Source organism: Adiantum capillus-veneris, chromosome 10 (assembly GCF_014529385.1).
Source record: "Adiantum capillus-veneris isolate H3 chromosome 10, ASM1452938v2, whole genome shotgun sequence".
NCBI lineage: Eukaryota > Viridiplantae > Streptophyta > Polypodiopsida > Polypodiales > Pteridaceae > Adiantum > Adiantum capillus-veneris.
The window spans coordinates 74,664,711-74,682,096 of NC_140940.1; the positions used below are offsets into that span (position 1 = coordinate 74,664,711).

The following is a 17,386-nucleotide window of genomic DNA, read 5'->3' on the forward strand; positions in this document are numbered from 1 at the left end:
GGTTCATCAGTCTCCTCCTCCTCCGTTCTCTAATTGGAGAATTCCTGCAACCATTTGTTCATGGTCGACAATGGGTGGTCTTCAGCATTGTAAACCAGAGGTTTTCGAGAAGCCCTCCTCAATGGGAGCACCAAATGACAAGCACAAAGGGTGACACAAACCCCGACGGCCTCAACACCATGAACTAATGCACACCATGCTGCCACGGTGAAGCGAACAGGGGGCACCACCTAGCTTTGAGCGGCTAGGGTGTGTTTGCCAATTTCGGGGCCGGCCGAGGCATGCCTTCAGTGCCTTTTCATGTTTCGGTGTCCGCAACGCACAAGTTGGCCGTCCTTCTCTTCTTTGGGCGTGGAGTGTCGATTCCTTCGGGAGGTTTTTCTTATTATTATTTTTATTTTGTGTACATATGGTGTGTGTGAATGACTATAGGGTGTGTGTGCATATGTAGGTGGGTGTGTGTACAACAAGCGGGTGTGTGGGAACGAGAGAGAAAAAGTTGTATTATATTTTATTTATTTACTTATTTATTTTTGTTTTTTTTTATAAAGAAATTTCTACATGCTGGCTACAACGATGGCGACACAAAGCGTGGGTGAGAGAGAGAGTGTGTGTGAGGGTGTGAACTGAGGGGGTTGGGGTGAGTGTGTGTCTGTGTGTGTAGGTGCTAAGAGAGAGAGAGAGAGAGAGAGAGAGAGAGAGAGAGAGAGAGAGAGAGAGTTGCTTCGCCCTGCGCTTGCGACAACCCACGGAGTGAGAGGGAGAGTGAGAGGGAGGAGAGTGAGGGAGTGTGAGCGTGTGTGGGGATGGGTGTGTTAAGAGAGAGAGAGAGAGAGAGAGAGAGAACAATCTCGTCCTGCTAGCATGGCGAGTTGAACGGGGGGGGGGGGGGGGGAGATGAGGAGGGTCAACAAGAGAGAGAGAGAGAGAGAGAGAGAGAGAGAGAGAGAGAGAGAGAGAGAGAGAGAGAGATACACTGCGCTCTAAGAGGGGTTGGCTATCTGACAAGGAACGAGAGAGGGAGCCAGAGTCAAGGGATGGGGAGAATAGCGGGCCAGTGAGGGGATGAGCGATTGAGGGGGGGATATGAGTGTGTTGGGTTATGAGAGAGAGAGAGAGAGAGAGAGAGAGAGAGAGAATATTATGCATTGCGGAGTCGCTCACACAGCAAGAGGGGGAGCTAGAACGAGGGAGGGAGAGAGAGAGAGACTAGGGAGAGAGTTAGAGAGAGAGCTTGGGAGATTGGTGGCCCGTCAAAGGGAAAAAAAACAAGGGGATAAGGGAGGGAAGAGTGAGGTCGAGGGAGAGTGTGGACGAGAGGGGAGAGGGAGAGGGTGATATGGCAACTCGCCGGGCAGGGGTATGGACGAGCGAGGAGGGTTAAGAGAGAGAGAGAGAGAGAGAGAGAGAGAGAGAGAGAGAGAGAGAGAGAGCTAATATGAATAATAAGAGAGATGGAGAATTTGCAAAAGCATGGCGGCCCGCCAATGGAAAATAAAAAAACAATGGCAGCTTGTTTTATGCACCCATTTGGCTAGGCGATGTAGAAGCAGAGTAAGTGAGAGAGAGTTGGCGAAGCCAAGCAAGAGAGAGAGAGAGAGAGAGAGAGAGAGAGAGAGAGAGAGAGAGACCCCGGTCTTCTGGTGATAATGGAAAGAGGTGTGGCCAAATTGGTGGCGGCCCACCGGTGGTTAAGCATAGAGAGGGTGGTGAAGGTTTAAAAAAACAATGTTTTTATTGTTTTGTTCGGTTATTGTGCTCCTTCCCGATTGGGGTTGGATCCTGCAGCCACGGCTTCCAAAGCCGGGACTAATGATGGATAGTGACAGGCCATGGCCAAGGGTGTCGCTAGAGCTAGGCCATGAGGGTCGTGGCAAGGACAAGGAAAAGAGAGAGAACTGGTGACTCATCGATTGACAGAGGAATTGTCCAGCCCTCCGATGGTATTGCCGTGCTTTGAGCAAAGGAAAGATAAACCATTTTTTTCTTGCTTTTTGAAAACCGGCTATCACTTGCTGTTCCAGTTTCAAGACTCGCTGCACCAAATCATTAAATTTCTTTATTGGTGCAAGCACCTCCTGTTCCTTAAGCTTCTTACTATGAAAACCATTTAAAAACCATGCTCGCAATTGTTTTTTTGATGGTGGTTCCTATAGATGTCTAGTCAACTCCTTGATTTTCTCCACAACTTCTGATTGATAATTTCCTTTGCTTTATCTTATCCAATTCACAGAAAACATCCTCATCTCCTCTATTGTCTGAATATTCCAATCGAAAAGCTTTGAGCAGTTTATTATACGATTTGAGTTAGCAAGCTAAGTAATGGTAGTACCATTTCCTAGCTGCCTCTTTTAATGTTTGAGGAAAGTATTCTCCCCAATCATCTTCATCAATATTTCAACTCAACATAATGTTCAAAGGCTTGGATATGAACATCCGGATCATCTTTCTTTCTTACTTTGAACACTGGGAAAGAAATTTTCAATGAACATGTGTAATCATGTTGATTAGCATTGTTTCTGTTTCATCTCACCTTCGAAACTTGACTCTTTGAAGATATCTTGTAATGGTCTATGTCTGCATCCCAATCAATTTCCTCAGTCTTAGTTTCTGTCTCCTCCTTGGCTTTTCTACTAGAACTATGGCGACTACCTTTATTGCCTTTGACTCCTTCATCCCCATGTGTGGTCCGAGAACTCCTGGCCTTGCGTTCTTCTCTCTCAACCCTTCTTCTAGATTGACTGGAGTGTTGAGAGTCGTTAGCCTCATCAGCTTGACTGTGCTCCTCCTTAGCTTCAGTCTCAATCATTAGTTCTTTCTTAAGATCAAAATCTATTTTTGATTCCTCAAGGATAGGTCAACGCGGTGGGAAGGTTTACAAACATGATTGGTTTTGAGGACCATAACTTCAACTGAAAATTCAAATTGGGAGAAGAGTTTTTTGGTCGACGAGCAAACAACTCTGACCACGTGATCGCCAAAATGGAATTTGAGCTGCTCTATAGATAGCTGATTCCAATGTTAGAATTTACAACTACTGATAAGTTGTCAGTTCAATCAGTGAAACTGAATAGAAGATGGTAACTCAATTGGAATACTCTACTAGGACAAGAAACAAAATGAATGACTAGAAAAGTGTTTCAGATTCAAATTCTAAGTTTTTGAAAAATAAGTACAAAGTATAACCAACTGAAGCACAATTAACTACTGTAGTAATGATTACAGAGTAAAATTACAAGTGAAAAGATTGTAGCTCATGAACAACTTTAAAGACTAAAACCAAGAGACTAAGAGTAAAAATTCAAAAGACAAGCAACCCGATTACAATGTAATGGGTCCTTTTATAGCCTCACAGTTACTGTGATAATTGCCTTGGTAATTATTGATTGATCCGTTGTTCAACTTCCAAGAGACAGTTCTCGCCTATTGAGATTGTCTTTGTCTTCTACATCGGGTCTATCTCCTCAAGTGCATCAAGGATGTAGAGTTGACAGTGTAACACCTTGTTCTGCTCTTTCAACTTAAGAGCTTCCCCGTACATTGATGACCAATCATCACTTCCAAACCTTTCTATATTAATAAATATGGTTAACATAGGTAAGTATAAACCCAAGCAAGCAACATATAAACCCGATCAAGTGTAAACCCAACTGCATTTCAGTTCGCAAAAAGAAAAACCACAGAAAGGTCACTACCTTCAACGCACAATTTGTAGGACATCTGGAATTTTTTTGGAATCACGAAGAATCTATAAGATACTTGCTCTACAAAAGATGCCATGTTGATATGGACGACTTCTTTAGATACACTCATCCTTGTAACATGACGGTGTACGAACATCAAACAAATCCTCCATGCATCGCTTCTTCACCATAGGATGCACATAAAGGTGATATAGATGACTCCGCGACCTTCAAACAATAACATTCAACATCAACTAGTCTAGTAATAGAACCCCATTAGAACACCAAAACCACTTAGTAGATCCATGTTAATGAAAATTTTGGTGGTCAAGAACAATTCACAAAGTCAATGCTTCTTTTGTTTGGCCAACAAGAGTGGAAAGAGAAAACCACAACACAAAATCATCTCTTACTATATACATGAGTAGTAGTCAAATTTGGCTTTTGCATTAGATCTACAAGAGAAAAAGAGATGCATACAAGTACCTACTGTCAAAAAATAGTTTATCTACTACCATAATATGACAAAGGAAAGCCCTTTACACGTGTCACAGTCTGCGAACAGAAGGTTAAAGTCTAAAACAAAAACAAACCCTTTAACACGCGATAAAGAGGGAGAGGGGGGAGAGAGAGAGGCCGCCAAAGGCGACGGACCGTACTAGTTCAATCAAAGTTTAGTTGAGTTGAGCTAGATGACAATAGAGCATCGAGGTTTCATTTACTCCAAGGAAACAATAAGCTCGTCGATGGATAAAAATGCCTTCTTACCATTAGGTCTTCCCACTCAGAAAATTAAAAATCCTTTCAAAACATCCGTAGTGCAAAAGTGAAAGGTGAGTTTAGGAAATGAAAAGACCATGGAGGTGGAATTTCAAAAGACTCTTTGTGTACATATAAATATAAATAGAGATGCTTGGCATGCTCTCTTTGGGTCCTTTGATCAACGTCCCTGCAACTACAAACCCTTCCAATTAATCTTCTGCCAAGGTCTCATCATCTTTCATACCTTGCCTCATCTCACAGCAACTGAGAGAATGGCAGGAGTATTATCTCCCTACTCAATCTTCCTCTCTTTCACCCTTTTCTCGAGCCAGGTGAGAGAGATGTCGGTGGCCCTAGGTTTCTGAAAGCAGGAAAATATACCCTAAAGTCTAATGCAAGGGCATGCAAAACTACACTCCACATAATCTGAAAACTTGATGTAAGAAGAACGTTACCACATCAGACTAGGAAATGCAAATGCAGGCCTACCTACGCACTTCTTAAGAAGCCCAATGGGCGCTGTGCTCACAGGCCCAGCTTTCTCTTGAGCATTATCAGCAACAAAACCCAACTACAATAAAGGCAGCAAGCACTCCATAACCTTTTAAACACAGAAACGCTCAAAAGGAAATCAAGTGTTCACAATAAACAGGAGCATCAAAGGACCCAAAACAGAGAGAAGGGGGGGGGGGGGGGGGGGGGAGAGAGGAGAGAGAGAGAGAGAGAGAGAGAGAGAGAGAGATGTATGCAAGCAACAATCGAAGTGCCCATAAAAGAGGCGAGCATCCGAAACGATATCTTGCTTTAGATTTCGTCTACTCTGCATGCTGCGACGCAGGGGCTTTACCAACAAAAACCCTCGCTTCTTATTGCAAACAGAGCTCTGTTCTTTCACAAGATCTTCTGCTCTTGTTCGCTGTGGATACGAATGTTGGGGTTCAAGTTGAAGTTTCAACCCGCATTTAGGGCTCCTTCCTCAACAATGTTCTAAAATTTTATCGAGCAGTAGCTAGGCTATTATGTGTGGGAAACCAATTCATCCCTGGTTGGACAGCACTACCCAAACCAATGATGTGCCTCCTTGCCGGTAACGAGCTCACGCAACCCGCCTACGGCGAGTCTCGCTCACTCTCATCAACGGATACTTTGTGATGGTTGGAATTATCAGTCCATGGTTCTTATACAATGGTCTGAATTATTTGTCCATGGCTAGCTAGTAAGCCCACAACTTGAAGCATTGCAGTAATGGAGGCTATGTGAGAAGATGTCTTGCGATCTAAGAAGCCCAAGTTGAACTTGTTGGGATGGCAGCCTTCCAGATGGGACGACATTTGTTGTCATACAGGTAAATGGGTTGACTGAAGCCAAGGCAAAGACCGGGTATGTCAACAACCATATCACGCTTGTTCACTATGCGGTAGCTCATGCTACTATCCATCACCACTTGCTTCTCGAATTCCAATGCAAACATGGCGTTTCCCACGCGAGGTGATACAACCTATGGTGGCATCGGGGAAGGCCACCTCTCAGCACCACTTGGCATAGAGTGTCGCCAAAAAGCGCCACCCTAGACATAGCCTAAGCTCAAAGCCCCGATGTGCTCGGACGATGGTCGATGATGTTAGATTGCCTTATCCTTGACACCGTCGTAGCAAGCGACCAAATGTTATCAAATTATATATAGTTTTCCCTCGTCTAATAAATATGAGTAATTCATTTAAAGAGCACTAAAAATAGAAGTGACAACATCTTGGCAATGCCCTCTTATTACACCCATTGAAAATAGTCAAGAGCTTCTTCTCTATACCCTGGTAATTTTGGGAAATTAATGGTAGTCGACCATCACCCACCACCAAGTAGCCAAATTTATCCCACATAAAAGATCGTCTCTCCTCAGCAAAGGTGCCTCTAGTGGGGAGGAAGGGATCATCAAAAGTATCCTTTCAGGACATCCTATGCAACCATAGATATGGCCTTGTCACGGGGCATTAAACATTAGCCAGCATTCGGAGAAGCCTTCCTCAATCTGAGATGATTCTCCTGGAAGGATTTTTTTGTGAGTTTAAAGCCACAATTCAAGCTTTGCATCTACATTTTTGCAGCTTAAGTTCTTTCCGGATCTCTCTTAGTTTTTAGCCCTCAAGAAAGGCCTAAAATTAGTCAAAATTAGCCCATAGAGTTTGATTTTTAAATCATTGCATTGAATCTCAAATTTTGGCAAAGGAGAAAGTAGATCAAGACCTCTTGGAGCCCCTCTGACCCAAATCGCTAGCAAGAGAAAGGTTCCCACCTTACGTCCAAATGGAAACAACCTCGAGCTTCTCTGATCTACCTATTAGACACACCCTACAATTATATCATCGAATAGCAAAAGCTCATCAATTTGCTATAATCAAGCTATGAGAATGTCTCTTTCTCTAAGAATAAAGAACAGTATGTATCCTACCACCTTGCACGAAGGGGCTAAGCTTTGGATAGAACTTGTCACTCCGCATTCACTGAAAATAGTTGTATGTTTCCTATTGTTGGCCGTGTTGGGCTTATCTTGCGATCAACACGCCCTAAGAATGGACATTTTGCATATATGCTTTTATAGCTTCTGCAGGGCTATACTATAGACGAAACTCTTTACTCTACATTCTCTAAAATAGCCCTATGCAAGTTCTTGGTGCTACCAATGTTGGGCAGACCCCTATAGATCAATACATCACAAAAGTGATGACATTCCATATGCATAAAGCTCATCAAGCATTTTTTGTTCTTATTTAAATAAACCACAATCAATATGTACATTGACTAAATCATGGCCAAACCATGAATATGTTTTCCCATGTCCTCTCCTTGCTTAATGCCACATGTGATTCAATGTGCAAGCATACTTTAAGAGAGGTCCACAATTTGCTTATGATGGAAACAACCTTGAGCTTTCCTCTGGAGTAATTTGCAATGCCTTTTTGTTGGTGTTGGCACTTGCTACATTATCACTTTATGGCCAGCTCCAATCTACCAAAAGGACAGGAAATGGGACAATCTTGAGCATGCCATATTGGTCACATGTGCAGTGTGTGTGGCTCTAAATGGGAAAAAGGCAATCGCTTATTGCTACTGTCCCAGCTACGTACTAAGATAGCACATTGCATGAAACATTACCAATTATGAGAGCATCAATGCACTTGATTGCAAGCCATAATGGTCATGTCTGCAGTGTGTGTGGCTCTAAATGGGAAAAAGGAAATCTCCTATTGCTACTACCCCAGCTACATACTAAGATACTTACTTTTAGCCAAAAACAATGCCAATGTGCAATTTAGAGAGGATTGCACAGGGATTTTCTCCAAGACAAGAGGATACAGCCAGAGACATCTTTCCACGAGACCACGAGCTGGTTAGATTGGTGATTGGACCACAATGATTAAGACCATATCAAGTGGCTGAATGTGTTAAGACAAAGTACAATGGGTCAGGGGATCTACATGCTCATGTATAACTCTTTAAACAAGTTTTGAGAGCTGAACATATTGAAAATTTCCATACTCAATATGAGGGATTTGGGTTGACATTGGAAGGAATAGCTTTATCGTGGTTCCAATCACTAAACATAGATGATTTTTCCAACATAACACAACTCTTGCAAGAATTCATAGAGGAGGTCTCGAAAAGGGGAATCAAGCACAACATGGTGTCACAAACCTATGCTTTCAAACAAAAAAAAGGACGAAAAGGTGAAGGAAACTCTGTTTTGCTTCAAATAGTACATAGATAGATGCCATGTGAGAGAGTTACCACAAGATGAGAGGCTAGCAGTTCTCTTCATTGAGGACTTGAGAAATGATACTCTCAAAAAAGACCTACATTTGAAAGGATGCCCAACGTTTAAGCAAGTCACTAGACAAGCTCTATATCTAGTTGACAATTGCAAGGCCTACGGAAAGGTGACTAAGATACAAAAAATGCGACTAGTAGTGCCTCTTCTTCGAAGAGAGAATCCACAAAAAATCTAGATGTTCAAACTCATATGGTTCAGAGCTTTGACCAAGTGGCCGAAGAGGTGATTAGAATAATAAACGAAGTCTACATACAAAACTTGAATGTACGACAGCCTCAACTGAGGAGATGTAATACTTGTGGAGGGGATCATCCCACTCCATGGTGTAGCACTCAACCAAATCCACAACAAATTCTAGGGAAACAACCACCTCTTTTGAATGATGGTATAGTAGTCAACTACACTCAGCCAATGCATGTTCCACAACCCGTGAAAAACTAGTACTCCATGGATGTGAATACGCTCGTGCTCATAGCCAATCAGGAGTATGGTTCGAAGAACATTATTACCATGCAAGAAAAACCATTGGTTGGATCACCAGCAAAACAAGAAGGTCCATGCTAAGAATGTGGAGGTGACCATTAGTCATGAGGCTATCCAAACTGTCATAAAATCTAATATCTAATATCTAACCGACCCAAATGATTCTCTCCTATTAAACTGATCACTTAATGTGGGAGAATAAACGGGAACAAGGGTTAAGATATAGACATGTGCTTATAGATCTATCTCAACATGGGGCAAATGGTAAAGGGGCCCAAATGAGAGATGGTCTATCAAAGAGCAAGGCTAACTAATGGAGCATAAGACCTTAGGGTTAGCTTCATTGAAGTTCCAATAATGTGTGTAAAAGTCCTTTGACCTTAGGTAAGCTAGGGCTGACCTTGAGGCGCGGGAACCCGACCCAGCTCAAGGTGCTTGTCCTGCTCGTCATGCTTGATGACTAAGGTGCTTGAGGTGCTTGATGATTGAGGTGCTTGAGATGCTTGAGGTGCTTAATCATTGAGATGCTTGAGGTGCTTGACATACTTGAGATGCTAGGGTTGCACTTAAGGTGAGAACCTAGCCCAAGCTTAAAGTGCTTAACGGCCAAGCTTGTGGTGGGAATTGGGCCTATGTATGAGGGGCTTGAGGTGTCAAAAAGTCAAATATTCAATCCCTACAAGGAGGGGGCGAGCCCTACATGAGGGGGGATGAGAGAGAACACCCACACACTCACACAAGGCATGCATGGTACAAAGAAAGCAAGAGGGACACTTGTCAAGTTCCTCCTCATGTTGCCCTCATGGTGTGCCTGAAGCCTATTGGTTGGCCACCCAATGGGTCCAATAATAATTTAGGAGATTTAATTAATTGATTTAGCATTTATCTACCCTCTCTCTCAAAGGGGAAAGGGGGACACTTGTCTCAAGGCTACCCTTGCTGCTTGTAATGCCTCTTGCTTGTGATTGGCTAGGCCTGGAGGGGTCCAATGAGCTTCAAGCAGGAGCTACAAGGGGGGGTCGACCCAAGCAAGCTAGGGGGTTGCTTAGGGGGTATACTCACCCACACACACTCACCAACACTCTCATTGTGTGCTATGCAAAGTGCAAGCTCCCTCTCCTTCTCCAAGCAAGTAGAGGTTGAGAGCCTACACCAACACTCTTGGATATGGAGTGCAAATCCAACCAAGAGCCATGCTTCAATGCTTAAGCTTGCCATCTCCTTCTTCTTCATTACTCTGCTATTATGTATGCTAGCAACAAGAGTTATGATAAGTGAGGAACTAATTCTTACTCCTACGAAATGTTTCTTCTTGCTCTTCCCTACCCTCATTCCTCGCTAGCTCTCTCCACCTTCGAAGGTGTTTGAGGTTTTGGGACTGAGGCTTGGGATAGTTAAAGCTTTCTTCAAGTTTATGTTATGTTTGTGTTGCATGAAGCTTCCCATCTTCATTGCATCACCTAGGTCACAAGGAACACAAAGATTGTATTGTAACAAGTCTCTCATAATGGGAGAAATCATAATACAAATGCCTATTGGAGGGGGGACCGGCTCCACATAAATCCGATCCTCAACTGTTGTCATGTTCTCTAAATTCTCTCTCTTGCAAAAGTATTGTTCATGCCAAGTTAACTAATTGCTATGATTATGTTGTTATCTTCAATTATGTTCACCCGCTATGCTCACAAAGTCATTACTCAAAAGTACTCTCATTAATTTCCGCTACTCTCAAATTAAATAGGCCAATTCCATTACATTGGTATCGGAGCATTTGGTTTCTCTTTTCTTGCTTAAGAAGAGAGGTCCTTAAGTAGCCTATAAATGGTTGATGTTGTTAATTATATTAGGGTAAGTGGAACTGGGATCTATTATCGGTTTTGTTGAGCCCACTATGTGGGGGATGGTACACACCTCGGGAGCTTTGGACTTAATAATGGAGTCTTTTTAGACTTGCCTACGGCTTTACCATTATTGAGCCATAAGAAGTCCGAAAGGAGCTAGCCTTTGGCAACTCTGCTATATTAGACCTACTCCTCTACTCTCTATAATTAACCACTTTGAGCCGTGGGTGTAGATACTTAAGAGCCGATTTTCAAAGGCTAAGAGGAGTGGCAACTAAGGTTTTGAATTGCCAAAGCATACACTAAGTACATACATAAATTTTGTTAACATGGCTGACAATAATCAAGAGAGTAGAATGAACATTGATAGCTTTGATTTTGCACATGAAGGTGCTAATGATGATGCTCCCATGTTTGTGAATTATCTCATCACTAGGTTGCAACAAGCTATGGGCAACCCTGCTTTGCAAGCCGAAGTTACTCAACAACTTCGTGCTTATGGAATTTCCCTTCCTCTCCAAGAGGACAGAGAGCTTAGGAGGTCTCTTGAAGAGACCCCCAAAAGAAGACTCTCTCCCATTCGAGAGGAGGAATCCAAAGAGCAAGAAAGCAATGAAAGTTTAAGTTCCCCTGAAGATGTGGCTCCACGAAGACGGCGGGCTAGACGATCGCCCACTCCTCCCAAGAGGAAAAGATCAACACATAGTCCTTCTCCTCATCACTCTGAAAGGCAAGAGAGGAAACAAAGGAAGAAAAGGGCTAGGAAGAGGTCACCCTCTTCTCCTTCTTCTTCACCCTCCTTCTCTTCCGATGAAAGTTATGGCTATTCTCCTAGAGAATACAAGAGGGGAGGACATCGCAAATCATTTCCTGCATGGCGAAGGTCACAAAAGCTAAAGAAGTTCAAGGAGGGAGGAAAGAGTATCTCTTTTCTCACCTATGATGGCACCTTTGGTGCTACCGACAAAGTGTTGGCCTTCATCCAGTAATTTGATGCGGCCTTTGGAGACGTGGCTTCACAGAGTCCTCCAAGCTACGCCATGTAGCTATGCACTTCCAAAAATCAGCTCGTCAATGGTGGGCTAGCCTTCGTGGCAATGGTGAAGCCCCAAAGACATGGAAAACTCTACAAGTTTCCATCATGAAGCAATTCCTTGCAAGCGATGAGAAAGACAAAGTGCTTACTGAATGGCGCAGCTTGAAGCTCCTCTCCCATGAGTCTATCCACAAATATGTAGACAAGTTTTGGGATTTACATCTCAAGGCTACTGTCTTTCAAAAGATAGACTTTGCCGAGCAAAGGCAACAATTTTGTGCGGGATTACCTGAAGAGATGGCCAAATACATCAACTCTCAACGGCCTGGTACTATTAGCGAAGTAATCCATCATACCATGGTTGCTTCATGCATCAATTTCCATCAAGGGGCTAGACGTAATGTCAAGCCCATGGAAAACAAAGACAAAAATGATGCAAAGGGGAAAACCAATGTTCAAAATACTTACCAAGTCACTTCCAACAACAACAACAATCGGTCCAAGGAGAAGGGAGTTTACAACGGTAAAAAAAAACTCTCTCCTGAATAGCTTGAAGCTTTTCGCAAGGACCATAAGTGTTTCAAGTGTGGGGAGCAAGGACACGGCTATCGTTCTTGCCCCAAGAAGAATACTCGCAATGAGACTCCTAGGGCTTCCACCATCGAAGCTCCAAAAGAGGATGCTCATTGCAAAGGATCATCACTTTCCTATGCTTGGGGAAAGGTAAGAGAGCATGATTCCTTCATCTTGTTTGACCCTGGCTCTACCCTCAACTTCATATCAATGGAGTTGGCCACCAAGTTGGGCATTCAAGCTTTTGAGATTGGAGATATAGTAGTGGCTGATGCAGCTTTCAAGGGACAACAAGCCTCCGTTACTCCCTTGATTGGGAAGTTGAGGCTTCATGTCCAAAGCTATGTCGACAAAGAAGACTTCTTCATCTCTCCTCTCCAACATGAGGATGTTATCCTAGGGGCACCATGGTTTGATCGCATGGCTGCCAACATGAAGTTTCCTGAAAGGAAAATCTACTTCACCTACAAGGGAAAGAACATGTATATAGATGCTAGTGAGCGTGGTCGCACTATTCCACTTGTAAATCCTCTTGCTTTTGATAAGTCAATGAAGAGCTCAGTTTCTGCATACATGATTTTTGTCAAAGAGTCTCTAAAAGATACTAATGTTTCATCAAATGTAAATGGTAGGAATCAAAAAGAGTTAGACTTGTCTAATTTTCTAAAAGGATTCCAAGATGTGTTCATCGATGATATCCCTATGGACTTACCTCCAAAACGAGGGGATGATGACCATCGCATTGAGCTCCTTCTTGGAAGCTCACCACCTAACAAGCCTCCTTATCGGTCTCACAAGCTCAACAAGAGGAGATCATGAGGCAAGTACAAGAGCTGGTAGACAAAGGGATGGTGAGGCCTAGTTCCTCTCCCTTTTTTTCTCCAGTCCTTTTAGTGCAAAAGAAAGATGGTACATACCGTATGTGTGTGGACTATCAAGCACTAAACCATATCACTATCAAAAACAGATTTCCCGTACCTCGGGTAGAAGATCTGTTTGATAAGCTACAAGGCTCTACCTACTTCAGTAGGATTGAGTGGCTATCATCAAATAAGGATAGTGGATGAAGATATCTTAAAGACCGCGTTTCGCACAACGTTTGGTCTTTATGAATATCTAGTCATGCCTTTTGGCTTGACTAATGCACCAGCTACGTTCAATCGTTTGATGGAGAAAATTTTTAGACCATACCGCAAATTCACTGGAGTGTTCTTTGATGATATCATCATCTACTCCAAGTCTTTGGAGGAACATAAGCAACATCTCCAAGTGATTTTTCAAGCATTGAGGGAGAATAAGCTTTTTCTCAACCAAAAGAAAAGCGAATTCTTCCTTCAAGAGATTCAATACCTAGGTCATATTATCTCTAAAGATGGTATCCGAATGAATCCATCAAAGTTAGAGGTAATAAAAGCATGGCCTAACCCAAGAAATCTACATGAGCTAAGAAGCTTTGTTGGTATGTGCGCATACTATAGACGTTTCATAGCAAAATTCTCTCAAGCAGCAGGACCACTACACGACTTAACTAAGAAGAACGTTAAGTTTGTATGGACTACTAAGGAGCAAAATGCTTTTGAAAAGCTCAAAGAGAATCTTACTTCCCAACCGATCCTCATGCTTCCGGATCTCTCAAAGCCATTTGAGGTCCAATGTGATGCTTGTGGTGATTGCCTTGGAGCAGTTTTGCTTCAAGAAGGGCATGCCATAGCATATGAGAGCCGAAGGCTCAATATTGATGAACGAGTCTTGGGCATTTATGAGAAAGAGCTTTTAGCTGTTCTACATGCCCTAGACACATGGAAGCACTACCTATTGGGGACTCCATTTATCCTACGAACCGACCACCAAAGTCTCAAGTATTTCATGATGCAAACCAAGCTTTCCGACAAACAAATGAGGTGGGCAAATTTCTTTTGCAATTTAATTTCCATATTGCTCACATAGCTGGTAAGCACAATCAAGTGGCCGATGCACTTTCATGACAACCCAAAGTTAATGCTGTGTCTATAGCTACTCACAATGATCTATCCTCTATGATAGATGAGTATGCTACTGACCCTGACTTTAGAGACATAATGTCAGCCCTTGCATTGGGGAAGAAAGAGGAACCATTCACCTTGCAGGATGGTTATCTTCTCCATGGCAATAGGCTATGTGTTACCCATTCCCTTCGTGATAAAGTTATGTATGAATCCCACGCTCCTCCATATGCGGGGTATAGAGGTATTCAACCTACTCTCCAAGGAGTAGGTTCGTACTTCTATTGGCCTACCATGAAAGTGGACATAAAAGAGTATGTTTCAAAATGTGTAGTATTCCAAAAGACCAAGTATGATAGAGGGAAGCAACCTGGATTACTCCAGCCATTGCCTATCCCAAATTCACCATGGGAGAGTATATCCATGGATTTCATCTTTGGATTACCCAAGTCTATTCATGGGAATACAGGACTATGGACAATAGTTGACAGCTTTAGCAAGTAAGCACATTTTATTCCTGTCAAAAAGACTATTAAGGCACATCAAATGGCAACTCTCTTCATATCTCAGATTTTCAAGCACCATGGATTACCCACATCCATCGTGTCAGATAGAGATCCTAGAATGACCAGTAATTTCTAGAAAGGTCTCTTTGAAAATCTAGGAGCAAGATTGAATTTCTCTTCGGCCTATCACCCACAAACTGATGGCCAAAGTGAGATAGCCAATCTTACGATACTCGATCTACTCAAGACTTATGTTACTCAAGTAGATCAACGCTCACAATGGGAAAAGTACTTACCTCTTGTAGAGTATGCCTACAATAATACTGTACATACTTCTACGGAAAAAACACCTTTTGAGATCATTGAGGGAAGACCTAAAAGTCCCTTGCTACTCAAAGTACATGGGAAGATCTTCGCCTCCGATGAGTATAGCCGTGACCTACAAGAATCTTTTCAAAAGATTAAGGAGGCTTTATCCATCTCTCAACAAAGGCAAAAAGCTGCTGTTGATAAGCACAGAAGAGCCTTAATGTTCAAAGAAAATGATTGGGTCTTACTCAAGTTTCCTAAGGCTCGATTAAGGCAAACGACGGGCAAAAATCCTACGGGCCATTAACAGTATTATGCTAAACTAGCAAAAAGATACTATGGTCCTTTTTAAATCTTGAAGCCCATCAATGAGACGGCTTATCAACTCAAGTTGCCCAACCATTGGCTCATACACAATGCCTTTCATGTAAGCCTACTTAATCCCTACAAAGGAGAGCCACCAACTGAACCAATTATTGAAGACCCTCCCGAAGTTGAAAACCAAGAAGAGGTGCTACAACCCGAAGTTGTCCTTCGGCATGAAGACAAGGTACTACGACATGGTAAGATTATCCAACGGTATCTTATTAAGTTCAAAAATTATCCTTTTGAAGATGCTAGATGGATGCAAGGAATACAACTTAAGGATAATATGAACCTTGTCAATGCTTACAATGCTACATTAGAGTAAGCAAATGTACAAATTTCTTTTGAATGACTCATGTTTTTGTCTTATAAGACTAGTCCTCTTTTTAATTGTGCACAAATTTAACTATTATGCATGCTTAGAATCATGTTTGTGATGATGACGTCTCTCAAACACCAAGTAGAATTTGTCACTCTACTTTGGGAGAATGAAATGGACTAAAGAGCAGACATGCTTGTGGCAGCTATGTCTCCCAAGCACCAAATGGATTAGTCATCCATCTTGGAAAGATGTCGTAGGGTAAAAAAGGGATCCTCTACCCGCTAAGTAAATTGACTAATGACTAAGGCTTTATCTCTTCTACCTCATAGTCGAGTACGACTATGATTTCAAGAGAGAGGTAATGTCATAAAATCTAATATCTAATATCTAACCAACCCAAATGATTCTCTCATATTAAACTGATCACTTAATATGGGAGAATAAACGGGAACAAGGGTTAAGATATAGACATGTGCTTATAGATCTATCTCAACATGGGGCAAATGGTAAAGGGGCCCAAATGAGAGATGGTCTATCAAAGAGCAAGGCTAACCAATGGAGCATAAGACCTTAGGGTTAGCTTCATTGAAGAACTCCAATAATGTGTGTAAAAGTCCTTTGACCTTAGGTAAGCTAGGGCTGACCTTGAGGCGCGGGAACCCGACCCAGCTCGAGGTGCTTGTCCTGCTTGTCTAGCTTGATGACTAAGGTGCTTGAGGTGCTTAATCATTGAGATGCTTGAGGTGCTTCACATGCTTGAGATGCTAGGGTTGCACTTAAGGTGAGAACCTAGCCCAAGCTTAAAGTGCTTAACGGCCAAGCTTGTGGTGGGAACTGGGCCTATGTATGAGGGGCTTGAGGTGTCAAAAAGTCAAATATTCAATCCATACAAGGAGGGGGAGAGCCCTACATGAGGGGGGATGAGAGAGAACACCCACACACTCACACAAGGCATGCATGGTACAAAGAAATCAAGAGGGACACTTGTCAAGTACCTCCTCATGTTGCCCTCATGGTGTGCCTGAAGCCTATTGGTTGGCCACCCAAGGGGTCCAATAATAATTTAGGAGATTTAATTAATTGATTTAGCATTTATCTAGCCCTCTCTCTCAAAGGGGAAAGGGGGACACTTGTCTCAAGGCTACCCTTGCTGCTTGTAATGCCTCCTGCTTGTGATTGGCTAGGCCTGGAGGGGTCCAATGAGCTTCAAGCAGGAGCTAAAAGGGGGGGTCGACCCAAGCAAGCTAGGGGGTTGCTTATGGGGCATACTCACCCACACACACTCACCAACACTCTCATTGTGTGCTATGCAAAGTGCAAGAGCTCCCTCTCCTTCTCCAAGCAAGTAGAGGTTGAGAGCCTACACCAACACTCTTGGATATGGAGTGCAAATCCAACCAAGAGCCATGCTTCAATGCTTAAGCTTTCCATCTCCTTCTTCTTCATTACTATGCTATTATGTATGCTAGCAACAAGAGTTATGATAAGTGAGGAACTAATTCTTACTCCTACGAAATGTTTCTTCTTCCTCTTCCCTACCCTCATTCCCTATTAGCTCTCTCCACCTTCAAAGGTGTTTGAGGTTTTGGAACTGAGGCTTGGGATAGTTAAAGTTTTCTTCAAGTTTATGTTATATTTGTGTTGCATGAAGCTTCCCATCTTCATTGCATCACCTAGGTCACAAGGAACACAAAGAT

General features: G+C 42.7%; 1 non-coding gene across 1 annotated transcript; it reads right to left on the reverse strand.

Moving 5' to 3' along the window:
• Positions 1 to 5,186: 5,186 nt before the first annotated feature.
• LOC147449078 (small nucleolar RNA snoR111) lies at positions 5,187 to 5,316 on the reverse strand. The gene has a single exon (XR_015189567.1). It is a non-coding gene; the product is annotated as a small nucleolar RNA snoR111 (small nucleolar RNA).
• Positions 5,317 to 17,386: the final 12,070 nt, after the last annotated feature.